At 43.5% G+C, this 24404-nt stretch overlaps 1 long non-coding RNA gene across 1 annotated transcript; it reads left to right on the top strand.

Annotated features, from left to right (window-relative positions):
• Positions 1-20144: 20144 nt before the first annotated feature.
• Positions 20145-20853, top strand: LOC123765632 (uncharacterized). Its single transcript, XR_011229990.1, has 3 exons — positions 20145-20294; positions 20428-20583; positions 20770-20853. It is a non-coding gene; the product is annotated as an uncharacterized lncRNA (long non-coding RNA).
• The last annotated feature ends 3551 nt before the right edge of the window (positions 20854-24404 follow it).

The raw sequence follows: 24404 nt of genomic DNA on the forward strand, positions 1-24404 counted from the left end.
GAGGTGGATCTTGAGGATACATTCCTAGCTCATGCGGATGTAGAGAGTGAGGCTGGTACCAAAGCCTCGATTTATTCTCACCAAGAGGATGGTCTGGAACAGGTGGCCCAGATACCAGTTCCTTGCCTTCTTGTTCCAGCTGCTGAGTCCCAGACCTTGAGTGAGTTGAAGAGTACTGATCCTAGCCTAGCTGAATGTTTTGCAGAAGCAGCTGATACTATTGATGCCTTGGATGAGTGTGTTACCAGATCTCGTACGCACAGCTCGTGCATAAATGGGCAGTGACAAAAAGGGCCTAGGAGTAAGCTCACTGCTCTTAAAGTAATTCGCCAGGGTGTCCCATTGCTGGTACAAACAAGTATGATATTAAGATAAGGATAAGTAAACAAACATATATAAAAATTATATATATCAATAACAACTAAACTTCACTTATCAGTATAATAACATATGTACTCACGTAAATTATCCATAAGAGAACATGGCTTAATGTAAATGTTTAACTCCCCGGATTAATTAATCTACCCTATTGAAACCATTAAACACACACAGACTTAACTTTAAAAAGATGTTTCCCAGACTAGTACTCAGACGCCACTGGCGCCTGAGCATTAGTCTGGGCAGTGGCTCGAGCAGACGCCACTGGCGCCTGAGCATTAGTCTGGGCAGTGGCTCGAGCAGACGCCACTGGCGCCTGAGTATTAGTCTGGGCAGTGGCTCGAGCAGACGCCACTGGCGCCTGAGCATTAGTCTGGGCAGTGGCTCGAGCAGACGCCACTTGTGTTTGTTCGACGCACACACCCAAAACACACTTCCCCCTCCATCCTAGACAAGGGGATGGCAAACGAGGTCTTTTACATAAAAATTCATTTATGAGAAAAGTAATCGTTCTCACACAGACATAAAATAATACCAAATATATTCTATTACATGCAATTGACATTATCAGTGTACAACATGTTTATTAAAGGTAAATTCAAAAAGAATGAATAATTTAAGAGATGATATCTGGCAACCCAACAATTGATCAAGTACATTTATTCTGGTTCAAAACCTGACCGGTAATAAACAGATTTGAATCAGGTGAACTCCAGCAAGCCAGCTCCGTCCCCAATATGTTGCCAAGTCCTACTCACATTATAATAAGGTTAATTCACGTACATAAATAAGATTATATTTCACAATTTCTCAATACATGAATAATATTATATTCACAATTTCTCAATACATGAATACTGTCGGTATCCATGACTAGGGATATGTAACATATCCTTATCTTCAAGAAAAAAAATGCTATTAATTGAAGATTAATGGCATTTTTCTGAGAAGTAAGCATGAAATAAAAACAATTAAACGAAAATTTTGAATAAACATATCTCATTATTCTGTCACATCAAACACAAAACTTCTAGATAAAGCATCTTAAATCACATTTTGCCTACCAGGAATATGCTTAATTTCTACATTGGACTCCTGCAGGAATAAAGACCATCTGAGAATCCTTTGATTTTTGTACTTCATTACATTTATAAATTCAAGGGCATTATGATCTGTAAAACCTACCACTTTATTATCTGACAGGTAAGTTTCAAATTTCTTAAAAGATAGTATGAGACGAAGTGCCAGTAGTATAATCTGAGCCAGATAGGCGCACTTAACAAACAATGGGGGGTACTTATCAGACAATGGAATCAGAGGCGGGGAGCCAGATAGGCCCACTTATCGGACAAAAGGAATCAGAAGCGGGGTGACAGATAGACCCACCTCAAATTGTAGTCTACGGTGTGCCCCCACCACATTTCACTTACACTGTGTCATCTCCGTTTAAACACTACACTCATTATAAATATATAGGACTAATTAAGGATATATATATATTCGAACAAGTCTGAATGGCCCCTCCCTTATATGGGAGTATCTAAGGAGTATTAAATTATAAATCCTCCCCCTCCCCCAAAGGTTAAAAAAAACATCAAATAATTTATTAAATGCTTTATTAGGTAAAAACCACAAAATGTATAAGTAATTATGTTAGTTAATAATTGTAGTTTACAGAGTGCTCTTGCCATATTTCACTTACTACAGCTCTACCCCTCCCCTCCCTATCCCACACCCCCATCCTCGTCTGAGTAGAATTGTGACGATTCCTCATCAGTGAAGAGTGGGGGAAGGTCTTGAGCCCCATCCCGCCCTCTCTTGGGGGGGTGGGGTGAGTTGGATGGACACCTTTTGGCTGAGTTCCCTCCTCTCTCTCATCGGAAGTGTTCTGGAAAGAGATGGGGGAAATAATTTATAGTGATTAAAGGTTTTTTATATAATTATATATTTTATTAGAAAAATATTATATTTTTCTCTAAGAACAACTAGTACATACCTCTCCCCCTGCAGGAGCGGCCTTGTGTCCTCTACAGCAGGCGTCGTCAATTAGACTACGTAACAGCATCTTGTTTGGGGCAGACCCCCCACGTAGAATTACTACTCTACAAATGTGGACGGGTCCCAAGAACTGCACTGGAGAAAAACATAAGAGGTGAAATAGAGGATATACAAACTTTTTTTATTGAGGGAAATAAAACATAAAATAAATCTATTAGCAGAAAGATAGGGTAATACTAACCAGGTCCTTCAAGGACTTCAATCTTCCCCGCAGGTGTTTTTTGAGAGACACCTCCCATTTCGTAGGAGGAAGACAGTCTTCTGAGGGGGGTGGGTGGGGGAGAGGGGTTTTTATAGGAGGCTACACCCCTTGTTAGGTAGGTTGCCTAGCTAACAAAAATATTCTCTACACCACCTATAAGAACCAACCCCTATACCTCTACAAAATGTCCTAACACAATGATGTTTCATAGGAAAATATCGTCTTGCATAAGCAAGGGCTCGTTTATCATTTAATTTTAAAGTAATGCTTGAAAATACATTATGTAAGTAGTGTACTGTTGAAGGCAACCCCAGGTGGCTCACCCTATGAACGAATATGACGCAATACAGTCCACAGGCGAGAGTAAAATCACTCTGGAGTCTGTAGCGCATTCCAAACACCTTTCTTATTTTGTTAGTTTTAATAAATCCTTGAAAATGACGTCCGTAAGTAACTGGCGATATTGCATAACTATAAAAAAAAAACATCCGATGATTAACTTTATCAACATAAATTCCTACCCAATGTCCCATAGTGATTCTGCTATTTGAAGGTAAAATATTAGTTATGAAAACAATAGGTTTTCTTGAAGATATATTTAAATGTTCTATCTCATCAGCATTATAACAACCTAGGTAGAGTGTTCGATCCCCTAGATTATTTTTTAAATTAATATTTATATCATAACAATTCATTATGTTTTTTTACGCTCGCACGTCACACAGAACAGTTCTCTGCCCATCGATGGATAGTACCCCGGTCGTTTCCCCAAACAGTAAAACCAGCCTGTTATATGTAACACCGCCACCAAATTCAAGCTCCATACGCAAGTTGCCAGATTTCTCCACAGGGAGGGAATCTTTTGTTTGAATGGTGGTTAAGTCAAAGGCGAATATTGATCTTCCCTTATTAAAAGAGTCATAGGCCAGTAGTGAATCACGCTCTAAGCCTAATGTCTTCAAAGTTTCATAATAAAGGCGGGAATAATGGTTATCGAAATCGCCACCAATTCGGTAAATTGCATTATTGTTCAAATACATAGCAATACTTTTCAGCTTTGCATTTTCAAAATATAATCCATTACCTTGGTGAAGACCGGCGAAATAATTCATTGGAACGATTATCATGTATATCTTGTGTGGAATTACTTGCGCCCATGGTTGATCAATTAAGAGACTAGTTTGATTCCCTGCTAGAACATATGTTTTAGAAATGGTTCTATTGAAAGTATAGGTTATGGGGTCGGGGGATGCTAACAGTGAGCTGTTTAAGGCCAGGTAAGCACTTGGGTAGGGGAACACCCGCGTCACCCATAACTTAGCATAATCCATATGCAGCCGATACTTAAGAGCCATCGTCCACGCTTGTATTTAGGACCCAGGCATGGGGGGAGAGCTCCAATCTTAGTCGCATATCTATATTATCTAATATGTATTGGTCTAGGGATGATATATCCAATAGGAGGGGGAAACACATCGACAAACCTTTACTTTTTAAATCACCCATAATTTTTTTATCCTTGGCGGTTGCTCCAGTAAAATAAGTATTTGTAAACTCATTAGTGATTATACCATCGTCATCTCTCCAGTCCCTACGAAAGCCTCCAATTCTCCCCAAGGAAGTCATTTTTGATGGAGGCATGGAGGTAATTAATTTAATAAACGACCAATAATTAAAATTAGTATTTGTTTTAACTACCTGCTCTCCTAAAAACACCTGAACACCTTTAAACATGGTATTTGACAACCCATTCACAAATTCCACATGGTCATCCTCTTCCAATTTTGTGGTATCGTCATCTTTCGTTAAAGATACCTTAAAATCTATAACAATATTAGCTAGATCTAAGAAGGCGCCCTGGGTTCCAGGGATGCGGAATTCTAAGTAATTATCCCGCAAACGTTGATTAATGGGGAGGTTGACAGGTAGAACGTCTATTTGCTGTGTAGAGGCAATTGAACTCTCCACATTACGTATTCTGTTACTTCTAGGAAATTGGTCAATAATACTGGAACTATAATATTCTAGTGGTATTTTCACCCCAGCTCCGCTAGGCTCCCCCATGATCCCTCCGAAAGTTGAAGTATGACTGCTTACGTTAGCGAAAACACATCATTTTTATACCCAAGACCTCGTTTACATTTTTTATTTTTATTTTTCGCCTAGAGAGTCTTTTAATTTTACCTCCCATTACCAATTTCTTTCCCACACTCTTAAGAGCATCAATACCGTGAGTTCTCAGAGCACTTTTTACATCCCGTTTACCACTGCTTAAATCACCAAGGACATTTTTCCCAAAATCGATGGCGCTAGGTGTTACAGCTTTCATGAAAAATGGTATGGCCCGTCGAGCAATACCAGCCAAGGTCCCAAAGAAACCTCCACCAGATCTGAGATAAGGCACTTGGAATGAGCGTATGTCATTCATCGCCCCCCCTCTCATTCCATGTCTCCTAGGGGGAGGTGCGAATATCTCCCCGAACTCCCCCTGGGAGGGTGGGTGGAACGGTATTCGCATTCTGAGGTCTCTTCCTATAATAACCTAAGTCGAGGCTAAACACTTCTTTATATATATGTTGCTATACCTTAGGGCGGATATGTAAGACCGCCGTAACCGACCTCCCATCTTCAAAACTAACCATTCGACCAAACTGATCTGTTATTTTAATACTTACTTTCTCCAACGTGTTAGTGTTTAATGTTTTGTACACTAGAGGGTGAGCCCCTCTAGAATATGAGTCATGATAATTGATTGCATCTCAGATATTTACAATCTGCCCTCCGTATCGTTCAGGCTCGATGACGTCACTATAAATGAGTAAATAGTCACAACCCCCGTCAATGTCTGGGGGCGATAAGGCCACAGTCTTGGAGGCTGACGTAATGTCATCTGTTTTTGCTCGATAAATGGTGTATTTGCGACTGCTGTCAAAACCAAGTACATTAGCTATTCTGTGTTTAAATTGAAAGCTGAGAGAATTTAATGAGCCAGTACTTCCACTGTTAAGAGTTGAAGCTAGTAATACCCTCTCTACAGATTGGTCATAGGTGAGGATTGGTTCTTTATCTGAGAAGTATATTTTGAAATCATCCCTAAAGCTAAGCTGCATGTCGGTTGTTATTTGTCGACTAACCACGTCTGTAATGAATTTGATGTTTCTTGATAATATGTTGGTTTTTGGGTGGAAGGTGTATATGAGGTGTTCTGGACTCTTAGAAAGAGTTCCACGTTTAAAAGTGGCATAGATATCTATACCAGAGTCCTCCTCATCTTTGATGATGGCATTAATTCGCCTGGGGAGGAGTATGTTGACTAAAGCCACTTCATGTTTAATGGAAGGGTTTAAATGTAGTGTTGGGATGGTGTTTGTAAATGCTGAACTCGTGTTGTTGTAAATATCTCCTTGATCGAGACTGGTAAGATATATGTAATGTTCTTCCCCCATTGTCCCGTTATGTACTGAAAGGCCAATATACAGGGGATGGGTTTTTGTAAGAAGGGAGAAAATAAACAACATAACTTATATTTTATTTTATTAAACTACTTAAAGAACTACAACAGGTGAAGATTCCCACACATTTTTTAAGAATAGTGATTAACCACTCCCCCCTCGCTACTACTACTGCTGGCTGCTGCTACCTCCACTGCTGCTTCCGCCGGGGCTACTGTAGCTGCCACTACCTCAACTTCTTTACTGGAGTGGTGGTTACAGCTTTCGTTGTTTTTTCGGGGGGGAGGATAACAGGAATATTTCCTGCGACTCTCCATCGAGGATGGAGTCGATACGGCGATTCGCCCCCGTTTCAAAGTCGAGGAGTGGCTCAATCCTCCGTTTAACTGAGGTTGACGTTGTAGGGGGTGGTGGAGAGGTGGCGGTGGAGGTGGAGCCGTATTCCTGAGAGTGTTTCTTCTTCCTGGGTGTGGCTGGTGGTGCTGGAGGAGTAGAACGAGAAGAGGTTCTTGGTGTGGTACCACCCTCTCCCACCACGGTGTCGAGCGTTATAGTAAGATTATCAGCACTTGGGTCGTCGAACGGGAGGGGTGCCACTGATGGGGTAACAGCGGCAGGTCGTTTGAGGATGACTAACTCTTTGTTGAGTTTGGCGAGTTCTTGATGAAGAGACAGCAGCATGGGTCCAATGTCCTTGTGCCAGTTGACCATACCGTCGCGGGAAGCCCCTAAGCCGTAGGGTACCACTAGTCGAGTCATGGTTGGGGTTGCCGCCATTAAATTGCCCACCTTTGTTAGGCACATCTTCAGCCAGTACTGTCTGTTCTTGGCGGTATCCAGGGTGACGTTAGTGACGTAGTGAGTGTCGGCGGAAGTCTGCACTTGTTCCTGGGCTATTGGGTTTGACTCGAAGGGGGCTCCTGCCCCGAATGCAGAAATCAACCCCACAAAAGTGGGCCTGAAGTAAAGGACGGGCTCCTCTATGAGATCTTGTCCGTCGGAGGGGAGAGGGGCTATCTTCACAACAATGTCCCCCGGGGTAGACCGACAACGAATTATTGCCCTATTGGCATTACCCAGTCCTTCACGTTCCACACGGGCGTAGGAGAACGTCTTCCAGATGACGGAAGCCAGTCCATAGGGTCGCACAACAGCAGCTGCCAAGTCGTAGATGATGACGTCCCCCACCCCAAAGGCGTGGGAGTCAGTGATATCGTCGCTGACGGTCTTGATACAAGCCAGAGACATGGTGAGAGGGCGGGTGCGAGGAGCTCGTCGTCAACTGTAGTATAGTGTTCCAGGAGCGGCGGTGGGCGACCTTTAAATACACCTGTGACCCACCTGGGGGGAGAGGGGTGAAGGGGTGTGGGGTAGTAGTAGTAGTAGTAGGCATCCTTCAGTCTCGGGAGACTATGGAGTTGCGCCCTAGTTGTCAATCCTGGTGCAGCGTCTGGTGTGACTGATGAGGCCAATCCGAGAGTGGCAGTCCATCCCACACCGAGCACAAACGAAGTCCGATTCTGGTCTGTCTTCCTGGTTACCGGCTTTCCTTCTCTGTCTCTTTGCCTCCGATTCCTTGGCAAGTGACTCCTCGAACTTGGAGAGACCTCGTTGAACAGACTGCCTCCAGGCTGAACGGTCTGTAGCCAGTGTCTCCCATATAGCAAGATCGACGTCCATGGCTTTCAGGTCCCTTTTGCATACGTCTTTGTACCGTAGCTGGGGCTTGCCTACTGGACGCTTTCCCTGCCTCAGCTCTCCATACAGGAGATCCTTGGGGATCCTGCCGTCGCCCATTCGCACAACGTGCCCGAGCCAGCGCATTCGTCTCTGTTTCAGCATTGTGTACATGCTGGTGATTCTTGCTCTCCCCAAGACGTTGTTGTTTGTCACCTTGTCCTGCCAGGTGATGTCCAAGATGTGTCGAAGGCAGCGCATGTGGTAGGCATTCAGCCGTCTTTCCTGACGGGCGCGGAGTGTCCAAGACTCACTGCCATAAAGGAGAGTGCTCAGGACACAGGATCTGTAAACCTGAATCTTAGTATACTCAGTTAGACTATTGTTGGCCCACACTCTCTTTGTCAGTTTGGACATGGTAGTAGATGCCTTACCGATGCGTTTGTTTAGCTCCGTATCAAGAGAGAGGGAGTCAGAGATTGTGGAGCCCAGGTACACGAAGTCGTGAACAACTTCCAGTTTGGAATCAGAGATGCCGATGTCAGGTGGGGAGTCCACTCCTTGTCCCATGACTTGTGTTTTCTTCAGACTGATGGTGAGTCCGAAAGCCTGAGAGGCCTCGCTGAAGCGGGTTATGAGCCGTTGGAGGTCTTCAGCTGAGTGGGCAGTGACTGCTGCGTCGTCGGCAAAGAGGAAGTCGCGCAGACACCTCAGCCGAACCTTTGTCTTGGCTCTCAGCCTGGCGAGGTTAAAGAGCTTCCCATCCGACCTGGTCCGGAGGTAAATGCCTTCCGTGACAGATCCGAAGGCGTGCCGCAGCATAACTGCGAAGAAAATCCCGAATAGGGTTGGAGCCAAGACGCAGCCCTGCTTTACTCCACTTCGGATGTCAGAGGCGTCTAATGTTAGGCCATCAAAGACCACGGTGCCCTTCATGTTCTCATGGAAAGATCTGATGATGCTGGGGAGCCTGGGTGGGCATCCGATCTTGGGAAGGATCTTGAACAGGCCATCCCTGCTTACGAGGTCGAAGGCCTTCGTCAGGTCTATGAAGGCTACAAAGAGTGGCTGCTTCTGTTCCCTGCATTTCTCCTGCAGTTGTCTGAGGGAAAAGACCATGTCGATGGTGGACCTGCCAGCTCTGAATCCACATTGTGATTCTGGATAAACTCTCTCTGCAAGTACTTGGAGCCTCTTCAATGCGACTCGAGCAAACAGCTTTCCGACAATACTGAGGAGGGAGATTCCACGGTAGTTGTTGCAGTCGCCCCTGTCACCTTTATTCTTATACAGTGTGACGATGTTGGCATCCCTCATGTCCTGTGGCACCTCTCCTTCTTCCCAGCAGAGGCAGAGAATTTCGTGCAGCTCCATGAGCAGGCTACCTCTGCAGCACTTCAAGGTCTCAGCAGGAATGCCATCTTTGCCAGGAGCTTTACCAGAAGCAAGGGAGTCTAGGGCATCGCTGAGTTCTTCCAGGGTCGGTTCACTGTCGAGCTCCATTAACACAGGCAGACACTCAATGGCGCTCAGGGCATCTTCGGTGACCACATTGTCCCTGGCGTATAGCTCAGAGTAGTGCTCGACCCAGCGCTTCAGCTGCAGTGTCTGGTCCTGAATCACCTCGCCAGTGGCAGATTTCAGAGGAGCGGTCTTCTTCTGGATTGGGCCGAGGGCCTGCTTGATGCCGTCATACATTCCCCTTACATTGCCTGTATCCGCTGCAGTCTGGATCTGGGAGCAGAGCTGGAGCCAATAGTTGTTGGCACATCGCCTGGCGCTCTGCTGCACTTTGCAGCGGACGGCCCGAAGGATCTGTAAGTTGCGCCGACTTGGGCAGGCTTTGTAGGCTGCCAAGGCGTTTCTCTTCTCTTCGATTACAGGTGTCATCTCTTCCGAGTGAGCCTCGAACCAGTCTGCCGACCTGCTGGTCTTCTTGCCAAAGGTGGAAATGGCAGCGTTGAACACAGCGTCTCTGAAGTGCTCCCATCTTTTACAGGCAGTGACCCCAGCTGGGCCAGGAAGAGCTTCCTCGAGCACGTGTGCAAAATCTTCCACCTTGTCCTGGTTGCGGGTCTTGGTGGTGTCGATGCGAGGTCTGCCCGCCTTTTTCGAGTGATGAATCTTCTTTGGTTGCATCTTGACCCTGCTACATACCAGGGAGTGGTCGGTGTCACAGACAGCACTCTGGTAGCTACGCGTAATCTTGATGCTGGGTAGACTTGCACGCCTGGTAAGAATCAGGTCAAGCTGGTGCCAGTGCTTGGATCTGGGGTGTCTCCAAGATACTCGGTGTTGAGGCTTTGTGCCGAAGAACGTGTTGGTGACAAAAAGACCATGAAGGCAGCAGAGTTCTAGCAGACGTTGCCCGTTCTCATTCATCCTTCCTATGCCGAATTGACCCAGGCAAGTGGGCCAAATGTTGTGCTCGGCACCCACTCTGGCGTTGAAGTCGCCGAGGATGAACAGTGGCTCCTTTACAGGGATTCTCGCTATGACTCTGTTGAGGTCATCGTAGAATTTTTCCTTTGCCTCTGCTGGAGAAGTCAGGGTTGGTGCATATGCACTAATTACATTGACTGGTCCTGTTTGGGAGTACAGTTGCAGAGACAGAATTCGTTCGGTTTCCCCCATCGGTGGCATAATGTGTCCCAACAGTGCATTCCTGACGGCAAATCCCACACCATGTTCTCTGGTTTCATCTGGAGGTTTTCCTTGCCAGAAGAAAGAGAAGGTCCTCTCTCTCACAGATCCTGATCCTGGGAGCCTGGTCTCTTGGAGAGCAACAATATCCATCTGCATCTTGCTCAGCTCCCTATCGATGATTGCTGTTTTTCGGGCGTCATTGATTTCTTGCAGGTCGTCAGAGAAACCTGGAGTCAGTGTCCTGACGTTCCATGTGCCCAGCTTTAGGGCAGTTGATATTTTCTTCTTTGGTTTGGTATTGCTTGGTGCAAAGTTGTCGGGCCGCTTGTCAGTTTTCACCCTAAACCCCACGCACCCAGTGAGGTTAACGGACCGTGGCGAGGCAACACCTTATTGGCTGGGGTTTGCCCAGCTTGAGGCGGGCGGTAGCTGCCCAGTGGGGCGCGATGACCCCTCCCACCGTCGGAAGCAACCCCTGGCGTCACACTCTTCGCCAATCGAGCAGAAGACTTAAAACCGGTAGACTGTCGCTTCCCGTGTTGGTTCGACGCTGTGAGGCGAAGCTGGAGTGTCCTCTCCAGGGCGCAAAGCCTGGGTAGGTAGATATGGAGGAGAAGCTGTTACCCATGCAGCAGGTCCCCCCTCTCCACGTTGCTGAAATTATCCAATAGAGAGGCAAATGCCAATACGCATGGTTCCAGCAACGTCGCAGGAGCTGCCAGAACGAGGTCGACGTCAACAACGAACTGCCTTAGGGGCTCCAACTCCGGATTTTTCCTCGAGGTTGACTCCTGAAGCCTTCCCAAAAACAAGGGTATGGCCGCAAGGCAGCGGAGGTTTAAAATCAGGGTTTTCCTTCCCCTAGATGGGCTGCCTTCCCAGGCTATCGAGTCCCATCTACCCGGAGCAGCTGGTTTTAAGGCGCCAGAGGCACGCCCTCGCCCCTTCTCCTGTCGGTAAAAGCAGTTCCGCCGGACTTAGACTAAGCCACCCGTGCAGGCCAGGAGTTGGACTTGGTTGTCAGAGGCTATTTGAGACGCATGCCGTATAGGAGCATTTTATAGGTCATGGGAGCTCGTCCCCCATTACCACCCCCTGGCTATGACAACCCCTTGGAACCTGGGGTAGAGAACCTGAGGTGTGGGGTAGAGATCACCTTATGTGCCCATAGACACTCCGCCCAGACTCAAAGGCTGTAATCATATCACGATGTTGGAAGGTTAATTTTTCCATCTGCCAAATCTCTGTCTGGATCTCCTGAGATGAATACTCTTCATACCTTTTCACCGTTTCTCCAAATGACTTAAAAAACCGTTCTGGGGGAGCACTCAACACAAGACGGTCATAACAATCCCATAAGGCATATATCAATCTACTTTTGTGTTCGACAAACTTGTAGTAACGTTGAGTAGCAACCAAACGCTTCAATAGGGGAGATTTTTCTCCCTCCTCTACTGCCGCAGGTGGGGTAGAAGCTCTCTCCATGGTGGATACACAACTGAATATAATGTCGTTTAAGATGTGCTTCATATAGGTTTTTTTTTCAATACGGTTCCCAATGGGGCCTCCTATGGATACCCCTACCCCCTTTTATCTGTGATCTGGCGCGAGAATTACGTATAAAGGATGGGTCTACACCAGCCACCTTCAGTACAATCCTTACATCTGCCTTGTCACCCGTCCTAAATTGCCCCTTAGTAAAGGCTATAGTTTTAATTATATCTAAAATATTTAAATTTTGCACAGGCTTTAATAAATTCCCGCGACTATCCCATACCACCTGTTGACTGTTTTGTTCAAACATGTTCAATAATGTTTTGATGTGGGGAATTTCCCCTATTTTAAAATACACAGTTATTAAGTTGTCCAGACTTGGGTTTTGGGGTGTGGTGGTGGTGGCTTTGTGGCGAGTGGGCCCAGCAACAGCTACCCGCATCTCAGGCGGCAGAATGGAATGTATCCTTTTTTTTATTTGTTTTTTTAAAGGGCGACGGTCGCACCTGTCCCGTGTTTTTTGTTGAAAGAAGCCAGCGGCGGCGGGCACCTGCGCGGCGGCCGGCGCTGCGGGGGGGGCGGGCAATATCTTTTAAAGGTTGTCTGACCAGTCCCCCCTGTCTGGTAGGGCTATATCGTTCAAAGGAGCTACCGTGGCAACACCGTCCACAAGTTGTTGTTGCTGGAGGGGGTGTGGGGGGAGTGTCCACTCCCCCCACGCCATCATCACCACCGCTAGAGTCACAGCCAAGGTGCTTACAGCCGCCACCAACATTATTAGCCGAATTGCCCCATTTGCTTTCGTTTTTTAAAGAGAAGGACTTATTTCCACCTCTACCACTGGTGGAAGAGGGTGGAGCCACCTCATTAAGAGGCGATGGAGTACTCTCGTTTTTATTAAATAAATATTTTTCGGCAACGAGTCGTGGTACTAGGCAATATTCTTTCACCATTTTTTTCTCTTCTTACGTAATTACTTAATTAGAGAGGAAATTAACGATACAGCCAAAGGTAACAGAGCTGCCAATATAGCACCACCTCTCCTAGAGGTTAAAATGATTTTCTTTTTGTACAATGGAGTTTTCTTACGCGCTACAGAACGAATGTCTTTCTGATACCTCTGTAGTCCATTAATTATCCGAGGTTGAACTGGGATGTTTCGTTTCAGAAAATTGGCAAAAATTTCACAAATTGATTCAATTTCCTGTCGTTTTAAAGCCTTGATTAGTTTATTCCGCTTCTTGGGTGATAAATTGTTTAATAAAAATAACAGTTGATGGTGTTTCTCTACGAGAGAGTCCTGATGAACTGTCATTTTTTTTTCAAAATTTGATGATGTCTTGAGCTTTAATCCAGCAATTGCTGGAATCTGGGTACCCTCTCCACTTGACGAAATATTCTCTGTGTCCTTTCGATGTCTTCCTAGACTGTAATATCGTTATGGGAAAATAGTCTGGAAGCGTTGTTGGAATCAATTCTTGCTCATAAAACATACCACTGATCGGCTTGTTGGTTAAATCTTTGACTTTATAGGTTGGGATTGGTTGTGTTCTATCGATATGAGACACTTGAAATATTTCTTCTGTATTTTGGGGCCAAAAGCCCATGTGAAATATATTCCTTCGCTTTGCTAGTCGTACATACTGCCCAACCTGCAGTTGTAGACTGATGGAAGTTATGGGGTGGTCATTGTTTAAATACGTGACCTTAAACTGTCTTCGTATATCTTCAATGTTTTGCAACTTATGGATGGCATGTGGAGTATTTTTTAGTATTCTGTGGAAAGTGTGGTTGTATACATTTACAACTTTTGGAAGGATGTGAATGTATTGTAAAGAATTAGCCTGGGTCATATAATGATACAGTTTATGTTTTAAAGTTTTGATGGCCCGCTCCACTATACTAGATTTCATTTCCGAAAATACACTATATAACTTAATATTTTTCTTATTCAGATAATTTTGAACAGTCCTGTTGTAAAATTCTCTACCTCGGTCGGTGAATATTCGTCTTACCCCGTGAAACTGAGAGGTTTCCTCTAACACCTTCTTTAGAGCAGCTACCACATCCGTTGAATTTTTTGTTTTTAAAGTTTGAGTCTGCATTAGGCGAGAATAAACATCGACACAAATCAAAATATATTTTACACCACTACTGTATTTTTGTAAACTACAAAAGTCTCCCAAATCACAGGCAATTATGGTGCGGGGTTTAGGAGCTAATATTTTTCGCCGAGGAAATCTAACTAAATTTCTTCTGTGTAATGTGTAAGATCGTTCCCCACGGAGAAATTCCCTCACATCTGCAATACTGATGCTGGTGTCTTTAAGTCTGGCAGCCTTACACAATTTTTGAATTGATCCTGTGAAACCACCCGGGGTAGAAATGTCATTGTAGATGGAGGTAAGAATTGACCGTTTCTGCGTCGTTAAAGGCATTTTTTTTTTTTTTTTTTTTTTCACATATGATAAACAATTTCACACTGGTCTTCATTGACAATCCCCGTTCGTAGTTGTAATGTCTCAGGAACTGTCAGATCAACCAATAAATAGCCATACTCTCTCTGGGATATTGCCCGTCGGTATATTTCGACGAAATTATTAATAGTTTTCCGCCCATATAACTGTCCACTTAAAATTTCAAGTTGGGTTATGTCTCTCTGCTTCATTAATATATAATGGGTACAATTCAGAGTTATTGTCCTAGCATATTTCCCCTGGGGAAACAAATTTTGACTAATTAGAATTACAGAAATATTATCGTGTCTCCCTCGGGTGAAGATATTGGCTATAATTGGACTCTGAATGGCTTCCAGGTATAAGTCATCAATTATATACAAAACTGACTCATTTGAAAAAGGATTCTTATACTCTAAAGGGTTAATCAGCCCTTGGGAGAGAGTAACCTTTTTTTGCAAAATGGGGTTCTTTGAAATAGGATGATCAGTATTATTTGCAGTTGACACTATAATTTTTGAGAATTTCCCGTGGTATTTAACACAAATTTACCACCAGGCTAGTTTTCCCAGAATTGCTAAATCCAGCTACAAATATTCTCGCCGGTTGATGAAAAATATTAAGTTGGTCGTCTGTGGCAGAAGTACACTCCTCCATATTTTCCTCATAAATGATCCAATTACCTGTGGGACAGCCACTTATATATATATATATATATATATATATATATATATATATATATATATATATATATATATATATATATATATATATATATATATATATATATATACTGGCATAACAGGTACGCCTTAACCCTCTCCACCACCTGCTCAGACCCTTAAAAGAGATGGTAATTTCGGAGTATTTAAATACTCCAAAGATCACCACCTCCCAAGAGCACTAGAGCAAGTGAGGGGTCATTTAGACGTTAATTTCATCAAGTCCCTGTTAATATGGGAAGACACAGTGTCTATGCTTAAGGCACAACTCTCCTAAACACGAGAGTCAAGTATACAACTTTAGAACACTTTCCCACCAGGAGACTCGAACCCTAGCCAGCACAGAAGCCTTCCAGCAACTGGCATAACAGGTACGCCTTAACCCTCTCCACCACCTGCTCAGACCCTTAAAAGAGATGGTAATTTCGGAGTATTTAAATACTCCAAAGATCACCACCTCCCAAGAGCACTAGAGCAAGTGAGGGGTCATTTAGACGTTAATTTCATCAAGTCCCTGTTAATATGGGAAGACACAGTGTCTATGCTTAAGGCACAACTCTCCTAAACACGAGAGTCAAGTATACAACTTTAGAACACTTTCCCACCAGGAGACTCGAACCCTAGCCAGCACAGAAGCCTTCCAGCAACTGGCATAACAGGTACGCCTTAACCCTCTCCACCACCTGCTCAGACCCTTAAAAGAGATGGTAATTTCGGAGTATTTAAATACTCCAAAGATCACCACCTCCCAAGAGCACTAGAGCAAGTGAGGGGTCATTTAGACGTTAATTTCATCAAGTCCCTGTTAATATGGGAAGACACAGTGTCTATGCTTAAGGCACAACTCTCCTAAACACGAGAGTCAAGTATACAACTTTAGAACACTTTCCCACCAGGAGACTCGAACCCTAGCCAGCACAGAAGCCTTCCAGCAACTGGCATAACAGGTACGCCTTAACCCTCTCCACCACCTGCTCAGACCCTTAAAAGAGATGGTAATTTCGGAGTATTTAAATACTCCAAAGATCACCACCTCCCAAGAGCACTAGAGCAAGTGAGGGGTCATTTAGACGTTAATTTCATCAAGTCCCTGTTAATATGGGAAGACACAGTGTCTATGCTTAAGGCACAACTCTCCTAAACACGAGAGTCAAGTATACAACTTTAGAACACTTTCCCACCAGGAGACTCGAACCCTAGCCAGCACAGAAGCCTTCCAGCAACTGGCATAACAGGTACGCCTTAACCCTCTCCACCACCTGCTCAGACCCTTAAAAGAGATGGTAATTTCGGAGTATTTAAATACTCCAAAGATCACCACCTCCCAAGAGCACTAGAGCAAGTGAGGGGTCATTTAGACGTTAATTTCATCAAGTCCCTGTTAATATGGGAAGACACAGTGTCTATGCTTAAGGCACAACTCTCCTAAACACGAGAGTCAAGTATACAACTTTAGAACACTTTCCCACCAGGAGACTCGAACCCTAGCCAGCACAGAAGCCTTCCAGCAACTGGCATAACAGGTACGCCTTAACCCTCTCCACCACCTGCTCAGACCCTTAAAAGAGATGGTAATTTCGGAGTATTTAAATACTCCAAAGATCACCACCTCCCAAGAGCACTAGAGCAAGTGAGGGGTCATTTAGACGTTAATTTCATCAAGTCCCTGTTAATATGGGAAGACACAGTGTCTATGCTTAAGGCACAACTCTCCTAAACACGAGAGTCAAGTATACAACTTTAGAACACTTTCCCACCAGGAGACTCGAACCCTAGCCAGCACAGAAGCCTTCCAGCAACTGGCATAACAGGTACGCCTTAACCCTCTCCACCACCTGCTCAGACCCTTAAAAGAGATGGTAATTTCGGAGTATTTAAATACTCCAAAGATCACCACCTCCCAAGAGCACTAGAGCAAGTGAGGGGTCATTTAGACGTTAATTTCATCAAGTCCCTGTTAATATGGGAAGACACAGTGTCTATGCTTAAGGCACAACTCTCCTAAACACGAGAGTCAGGTATACAACTTTAGAACACTTTCCCACCAGGAGACTCGAACCCTAGCCAGCACAGAAGCCTTCCAGCAACTGGCATAACAGGTACTTTGGAAGGCTTCTGTGCTGGCTAGGGTTCGAGTCTCCTGGTGGGAAAGTGTTCTAAAGTTGTATACTTGACTCTCGTGTTTAGGAGAGTTGTGCCTTAAGCATAGACACTGTGTCTTCCCATATTAACAGGGACTTGATGAAATTAACGTCTAAATGACCCCTCACTTGCTCTAGTGCTCTTGGGAGGTGGTGATCTTTGGAGTATTTAAATACTCCGAAATTACCATCTCTTTTAAGGGTCTGAGCAGGTGGTGGAGAGGGTTAAGGCGTACCTGTTATGCCAGTTGCTGGAAGGCTTCTGTGCTGGCTAGGGTTCGAGTCTCCTGGTGGGAAAGTGTTCTAAAGTTGTATACTTGACTCTCGTGTTTAGGAGAGTTGTGCCTTAAGCATAGACACTGTGTCTTCCCATATTAACAGGGACTTGATGAAATTAACGTCTAAATGACCCCTCACTTGCTCTAGTGCTCTTGGGAGGTGGTGATCTTTGGAGTATTTAAATACTCCGAAATTACCATCTCTTTTAAGGGTCTGAGCAGGTGGTGGAGAGGGTTAAGGCGTACCTGTTATGCCAGTTGCTGGAAGGCTTCTGTGCTGGCTAGGGTTCGAGTCTCCTGGTGGGAAAGTGTTCTAAAGTTGTATACTTGACTCTCGTGTTTAGGAGAGTTGTGCCTTAAGCATAGACACTGTGTCTTCCCATATTAACAGGGACTTGATGAAATTAACGTCTAAATGACCCCTCACTTGCTCTAGTGCTCTTGGGAGGTGGTGATTTTTGGAGTATTTAAATACTCCGAAATTACCATCTCTTTTAAGGGTCTGAGCAGGTGGTGGAGAGGGTTAAGGCGTACCTGTTATGCCAGTTGCTGGAAGGCTTTTGTGCTGGCTAGGGTTCGAGTCTCCTGGTGGGAAAGTGTTCTAAAGTTGTATACTTGACTCTCGTGTTTAGGAGAGTTGTGCCTTAAGCATAGACACTGTGTCTTCCCATATTAACAGGGACTTGATGAAATTAACGTCTAAATGACCCCTCACTTGCTCTAGTGCTCTTGGGAGGTGGTGATCTTTGGAGTATTTAAATACTCCGAAATTACCATCTCTTTTAAGGGTCTGAGCAGGTGGTGGAGAGGGTTAAGGCGTACCTGTTATGCCAGTTGCTGGAAGGCTTCTGTGCTGGCTAGGGTTCGAGTCTCCTGGTGGGAAAGTGTTCTAAAGTTGTATACTTGACTCTCGTGTTTAGGAGAGTTGTGCCTTAAGCATAGACACTGTGTCTTCCCATATTAACAGGGACTTGATGAAATTAACGTCTAAATGACCCCTCACTTGCTCTAGTGCTCTTGGGAGGTGGTGATCTTTGGAGTATTTAAATACTCCGAAATTACCATCTCTTTTAAGGGTCTGAGCAGGTGGTGGAGAGGGTTAAGGCGTACCTGTTATGCCAGTTGCTGGAAGGCTTCTGTGCTGGCTAGGGTTCGAGTCTCCTGGTGGGAAAGTGTTCTAAAGTTGTATACTTGACTCTCGTGTTTAGGAGAGTTGTGCCTTAAGCATAGACACTGTGTCTTCCCATATTAACAGGGACTTGATGAAATTAACGTCTAAATGACCCCTCACTTGCTCTAGTGCTCTTGGGAGGTGGTGATCTTTGGAGTATTTAAATACTCCGAAATTACCATCTCTTTTAAGGGTCTGAGCAGGTGGTGGAGAGGGTTAAGGCGTACCTGTTATGCCAGTTGCTGGAAGGCTTCTGTGCTGGCTAGGGTTCGAGTCTCCTGGTGGGAAAGTGTTCTAAAGTTGTATACTTGACTCTCGTGTTTAGGAGAGTTGTGGCATATATATATATATATATATATATATATATATATATATATATATATATATATATATATATATATATATATATATATATATATATATATATATAGATGTGAATGTATTGTGTGATGTAATATATATATATATATATATATATATATATATATATATATATATATATATATATATATATGTATATGTATGTGAATGTATTGTGTGATGTAATATATATATATATATATATATATATATATATATATATATATATATATATATATATATATATATATATATATATATATGAGAGAGTGAGAGTGTGTGAGAGTGGGTGAGTGTGAGTGAGAGTGTGTGTGAGTGTGAGTGAGTGTGTGTGTGTGTGTGTGTGTGTGTGTGTGTGTGTGTGTGTGTGAGTGTGTGTGTGTGTGTGTGTGTGTGTGTGTGTGAGAGTGTGAGCATGTATTCACCCCCCCCCCTCCCCAAGGAGCGCCACCCTCCTCAGGACAAAGGCGCCCCTACCTGGGTTTTTTGGGGCTCCCATTGAGATGACCTCCAGACGAAAGAAAAAAAAGTTCTCTATAGCAAGTCTAATCCTTCTCTTTCACACAGGAGCTGAGAGATGTTGCATGTATTGTGTATTCACCCTCCAAGGGGTACCACCCTCCTCAGACCATAGACAGCCTACCTGGGTTTTTTGCTCAACTCCCATAGAGATGACCGCCAGACGAGAAAAAAAGTTCCCCATAGCAACCCTAACCCTTCTCTTTCACACGACGGCGGGAGGGGTTGCGAGGTATTGTATGTGGCAACACCGCCCCCCACTTGATCATCAAATATAAGGACACCACACGCCCCTCCTTCAGTTAGTTAGTATACATACAGTTTGTGTTGAAACCTTCCACTCCCCATCCCCGTCTAGACTAACATGTAAGTAAATTAATATCTATTTCATATTTGGGGATATATATATATATATATATATATATATATATATATATATATATATATATATATATATATATATATATATATATATATATATATATATATATATATATATATTTATATATATATATATAAGAGAAAGAGGGGTGTTTTGAGTGGGAGAGAATATATATTTATTTATTTTATATATTTTTTTTCCTAGGAGTGGGGGATAATGTCACTCCCAGGTGATATTTGCAACATTTGTGGTTGGAGCTCATCACCACAATTCGTGCATACAACTTATTGCTGCCTCCGCTGTGGGGAAGCTGTGTGTGTTCAATCTAGTGGAGTTCACAGGAGAACCTGTGGTGGAGGTAAGCCCTTATTTATTTATTTATTCGTATTTATTTCAAATGAGAAATATTGAGATGGTTTCCCCTATCTTCATGGGGGTGTGGGGGCTGTGTGAGTGAGAGTGTGTATATTTATGAGTTATTTCCTTGGTAGGAGGTAAACATCACCGGCCTACCGGAGAGAGTGGTTTTGTATGCCTCATATGTGGTAGCGTCACCTCGAAGCCTCACCCCACTTTCACCTGCAGCAGTTGTGGGGTCACTTTGTGTGAGCACTTGACCTCTGAACATCTACAATCATGTCCCCAAGGTGAGTGAATAAACCCTCTCTCCAGTTTTATTATCTTAAGAAGCTTTCTTGAGGCGTTATGTCATGGGGTTTAGTAGAGTGTGAGGGGTGTTGCCTTTTATTATCAATATTATTATTATTGTTATTATTATTATTATTATTATTATTATTATTATAATTATTATAATTATTATAATTATTTTTCAGGGGTGCTTCAGAGGCAGGTAAAGACATCTCAGGGGCAGGTAGGAGAGGAACTTCACCCCAAAGCCCAACGTAACAATAGCCCCTTAGGTGGCGGCGGGGGTAGACAGCCCTTTGAAAATGGGGGGGAGGAAGAGATGAGTGATGATGGTGATGGTGGTGATGATGATGGTGGTGATGATGATGGTGGTGGTGGTGGTGACATCCCTCAGGCAGGTCCTAGTGGTCTTAGACCCCATGACAACAATTGAGATAGAGATGGAAATTCCTCAGAAGGGGAGGATGTTATAGACATCCCGCACTTAATTAATAGGGTGGGGGCCCTGGGCGATCTCTTTACTAGAATGGAATATTCCATCCCCCCAGCCTTTGCCACAGATCCTGTAGGTCTTCTAAGCAACTTTAGAGAACTATTCTCTAACGAAATAGAGAATTACGTGAATTCTCTGGGGGATCATGGCAATTTTACTTCATCATTCAAAATCCTCCTTGAAGTGAAGGTTACACTTTTAAAGCAACGTCTCACAGAAGATGATGACTATAGGGAACACTTCATAACGACACCTGCTAGGCTGGTAACTCTTGAGGAGGTGGGTGATCTTATTGATAGTTGGGTGGGTTATATGATTACACGTCTGGAGGATCTCCTTTCAGAAACAGAGGGGAGTGGTTTTATATTATTTAATGTTGATTTCCTCAAAATCGTTATCTGTAATGGTAGTGTAAGGTCAGTTTTGAGGGATTATGTCCCTTATCCCCCCTTTTTAAGGGGCCGACACGAGGTCTTCAACCCAAACCCAAATGGTAACAATGGAACATGCATTATTCAATGCATTGCCGCTTTTCGGGCGTCACAACAAGGATGGAAATGGAAACGTATAGGAAGACTTGTAGAGTCTCACTCTAGGGTTAGGAAAATGGTCAAATACGAGCAATTATCTTTCCCTCTCTCATGGGAAGATATCTCTAAATTGGAAAATAGGAATAAACTCTCCATTTTTTTGTATTCAATTCACAAACATACAGACGGTGCCTATCACGTCTCTCTTTGTCGTCGTGGTAGCAGACAGTACTCAGACATAGTTCCATTATTATTATTGGGGGAGTCTCATGTAAGTCTTATTAAAGACTTAAATAAATTTTTACGGAACTTTACCCGCAGCCACAGGCGAAAGACAGTCTTCTGTAGAAGCTGTCTTTCTGAATATCAAAATTCTAGTGAGCTGTCTCACCATTCTGTTTCCTGCGACATCACGCAGAAAATGATTTATCCCCAGGAGGGGGACACCCTTCATTTTAAAAATACAGGGAAAGGTTACCCCCTTTCCCATGTAGCTTATTTCGATTTCGAGAGTGTCCTAAGCACTGAGGATTGTCTAGGTTCTGCTACAGCCATACATAGGCCTATAGCATACAGCTATATAATTGTTGATAGGAACCACTCCGTCATTGATAAATTTACTTATTTTGGGGGGGACAGCGTCACTCATTTCATGGAGCGAGTTGCCACCAAATGGGAAATAATCAGATCCACCCTACCCAAATATGAAATAGACATGTCTCTTGAGGATATGGTTCATTTTAGGAGACAGACTCACTGTCAGTTTTGTGAGGCGGTATTTACACCCACCAATTTCAAGGTTCAACATCATGATCACCTTAGGAAAAAACTCAATTATATTGGAGCTCTATGTAATTACTGCAACCTCCGCCACAAGAATGCTCTAGAGAGTTTAGTCCTAATTGCCCACACTATGTCTTATGACATGGGCCTAATTTTGAGGGAGTTTGCCATGGGTTCAAATATTAAGAGCAATATCCTCATGAGGCAGGGGACTAAATATCTTAAGGTAGAAATAGGCAACCTTAAATTTCTTGATTCACTGGCTTTTATTACGGGCAGTCTTTCGTCCCTAGCAAAAACCCACATTGATTCAGGCAGCCCCTTAACATTCACACACTCAATGATAGAAGTTTACCCGAAGAGAGTCACCACCTACTCTTAAAGGGTAAGCAGTTTTTCCCTTATGAATATGCCACAAAAATCAGCTGCTTTAATGATGCAACACTCCCCCGTATTGAAATGTTTTACAGCTCTCTAAACAAATCATCTATCACTTTGGAAGAATATAGACATTCTAAATTAGTATGGGAGGCTACGGGATGTGAGTCATTAAAGGATTATCTCCTTATTTATTTAAGGTGTGATGTCGGTTTACTGGCTGACATTTTTACTCACCATAGAGTAATTCTAAATGATATATTTTCCTTAGAGATGACTCACTACTGTAGCCTTCCAGGTTACTCCTATGATTGCTTCTTGAAAAGTAGCAAAATATCGTTGGAGTTAAGTGCAGATGTGACGTTGCACAATCTTATATCACAAAACATACGAGGGGGTTTTACAACTGCAGTTAGGAGTTATGCCAGAGCTAACAATCGCTATGTCAACCCATCTTTTAACCCCCAGGAGGATAGGTCTTCTTTCTTACTATACCTAGACTTCAACTCCCTTTACGGAGTTGTATGACTAAGAAATTACCCTATGGTGGTCTAAGAAGGTTGTCATCTGATGAGATGAACTCCTTCATTAGCGAAGGGAAGATAATGACAGAACAGCCATTCTCTTCTAACAAAGGGTACTGGCTATTAATTGACACCAAACACGTGAGACCTGAAATAGCTAGACTAACAGACGATCTACCCCTTTGTTTACACCATAGGGGAATAAGTATGGAGGATATCTCACCATTTAGTAGGGGACTTCTGGAAACAAACAACATTACACACCTCCCCCCAAAAAAAACACAAGTTGGTAGGGGATCATCTCCCAAAGAAACATTATTTCATATCTCTACACCTCTTACAGTTATTTATTGAGATAGGTCTTGAAGTAGGGGCTATTCATGCCATTTATGAGTTCCACCAGTCTGATTTTATGGCAGAATTTGTTAACACCAACGTTAACAATAGAAATGCTTCCACCAGTAACGATAGGAAAACACTCTTCAAATTACTGACGAACAGTGTTTTTGGTAAAACACTACTGAACCCAGCCCGTTATGCCATTGACACCAAACTAGTGATTTCAGCTAGGGTCTTTTTACGAGAGGTGAAGAATCCTCGCTTTAAACGTATGGTGCATTTAGGTGACAATAAATTATTGTCTGTCAGTTCCAGACCATTCATTAAAATTACTCATCCTAATTACATTGGGTTCCAGATTCTTGAGCTAGCAAAATACAGTTTGTACCATTTTTGGTACAGGGTACTTAAGAACCACTATTCAGATAGGGCAGCACTGATATACAGCGATACAGACAGTTTCATCTTCAGTTTAATGACTGAAGATGTCTTTAACGAGATGGGGAAAGAACCCCTTAGATCATGGATCGATACCAGTAACTTCCCTGAAACTCACCCCTTGTATGATCCTTCTAAAAAGGGTGTTTTAGGTCTTTTAAAGTCAGAGGTTTCAGATAGACACATCCTTGAAGTTGTAGCTCTCAAGCCCAAAATGTATAGTTTGCTGTTGCACAACAATTCAAATTCCATTACCGCTAAGGGTATCCCCCGCGCTGTGCAAAGATCTTTAACTCATAGTCATTTTAAAGAAACCCTTCACAGCAATTCAGTAG

This window comes from Procambarus clarkii, chromosome 30, assembly GCF_040958095.1.
Source record: "Procambarus clarkii isolate CNS0578487 chromosome 30, FALCON_Pclarkii_2.0, whole genome shotgun sequence".
NCBI lineage: Eukaryota > Metazoa > Arthropoda > Malacostraca > Decapoda > Cambaridae > Procambarus > Procambarus clarkii.